Source organism: Populus euphratica, unplaced genomic scaffold, assembly GCF_000495115.2.
Source record: "Populus euphratica unplaced genomic scaffold, PopEup_1.0 scaffold43.1, whole genome shotgun sequence".
In the NCBI taxonomy this organism is placed as follows: domain Eukaryota; kingdom Viridiplantae; phylum Streptophyta; class Magnoliopsida; order Malpighiales; family Salicaceae; genus Populus; species Populus euphratica.
In genome coordinates, this window is record NW_011499889.1 from 164,865 (window position 1) to 166,878 (window position 2,014).

The 2,014-nt window shown below is 23.5% G+C and overlaps 1 non-coding gene across 1 annotated transcript; it reads right to left on the reverse strand.

Annotated features, from left to right (window-relative positions):
- Positions 1–1,667: 1,667 nt before the first annotated feature.
- TRNAL-CAA (transfer RNA leucine (anticodon CAA)) lies at positions 1,668–1,751 on the reverse strand. The gene has a single exon. It is a non-coding gene; the product is annotated as a tRNA-Leu (tRNA).
- Between the last annotated feature and the right edge of the window lie 263 nt (positions 1,752–2,014).

Below are 2,014 nucleotides of genomic sequence, written 5' to 3' on the forward strand. Positions count from 1 at the left end.
GCTACTCAAGGAGCCCTACATAGTATTAAATTCTGTTCTTGTTTTTTAAAATATTTTATATATTAAAATAATATTTTTTTATGTTTTATAATTTTTTTAAGATTAGTATCTTAATTTTTTTTTTAAAAGGGCTATTGATTTTATTATTCATTTTGTCACATGTAAATATTGATTTGTATATAATTTGTGTTTTTTCTTTAATTTTTTTATTTTTTTATTTGATTATCATCGACTTATCATACTCGCAAATAAAGGTTTAACTTTTTTTAATGCATGATTTTTCAATAAAAAAATCATGCATTGTTGTTTAAATGAGATTTAGAGTTAGAAAATCAAAATTGCAAAGAAAAGAAAATGACAATCCTTTTTATCTAAAAAAATGTGTCAGCATAAAATCATTTTTGATCCTATTAATTGAATAATTATATATTTTAATTGAAAATTTTATTTTATTTATATTTTAATTTTTCAACTTGAAAGAAAAAAGAAAGTCATGCCAACAAAAAATTATTTCTTTTTCCCGGGGGTGGTTAAAAAGCATTAAAAATTGGATTATTGTGTAAAAAATTAACCAATTTGATATCTAGACCATCGTTGTGGTGGTTAGAGATTGGATGGGTAGATTATGTTTTGTCTAACTAAGCGAACCATGCGTAATTTTTCTCTAATATTTTTTTAAAAGAAAAATAGATAACAAGTTATTTCTCTTTATGCCATGATAAAAAATATTAAAGACTCGGACATGCAGGCCCAGACTTGTGGGCTTGTGCATGTGGCCTTTTATTTTAGCCAAGTTCTAGGCCATCGAAAGCTTTGGTGCCTAGCCATTTTTTCAACTTCTATCTTTCTTCTTTTTATTTTTCTTCTTTGGTTTACACTAGATTATTTAAAATAATTTAATTGAGTACATGCAGGGCAAGCCTATCCAGCAGGTATTCAATTCTAATTAAAATTAAGTATAAATATTTTTAATAAAATATCATTTCAGTTTTACTTGGTTTTTGAATAAGATTATGTTTGTTTTTTTTATATTAGCATGTGTTTTTTTCTATGCAATCCTACATAATTTTTTTCCCTTGAATTTTATTTAACAACTTCCCTATAATTATTTATTTTTATTATTATTTAATTAAATAAATAATTGATTATAAAAAATAAACTTAATAAACTTAATCAGGTCCAAGGGTCATGAAGCTATTAAATATATATATATATATATATATATATATATATATATAGTTTGTGTATATAATCTTTAAATTATTTTGAACTTATAATTATATTTTTTTCTATTAGAAAACATATTGGCAATACAAGGATATTTTTTAATATATTTTTTTTTATTGTACTCATAGCATAAGTACCACAAAACTAGTAGAATTCTAAACACCAACCAAAGTATTTTTGGGTCTCTAAACTGTTTAATTTCAATAAAAATAAACTGTTTAATTTCAATAAAAAACTTGATGAGATTACATCTTTTACTTTCAATTAAAATGCACAAGTGATGCCATGAAATCGTGCCCATTAAATAATATAAAAAAAATTGTTAAAAAAAGCAATGAAATACAAACATATGAAATTAAAACATAAATGTAAAAATAAATTTTAAAATATGAAGCTCTTTAAGAATAAACTATTCCCATATCCTTTACGTTCAAATATAATGTCAGAAGTGGGATTTGAACCCACGCCCTCTCACGAGGACCAGAACTTGAGTCTGGCGCCTTAGACCACTCGGCCATCCTGACAATTTTGTAAATGTTTAAATAATACATATATAAAATTTATGCTGGTAAAACTTCGTCTTCATTTTACAGGACTGGAGATCTGAGATGTAAATTAAGTTGACGGCGCAATTCAATATATCTCAATTTTAATATTAAAAATATTATTTTAATTTATTCTTTTTTAAAAAACTACATTTTTTAATAATTGACCATTGTTTTTTTATCTTATTAATTTTTTATTTTATTAAATCGGCTATGTTGCATCATTAATATTTTACATAATT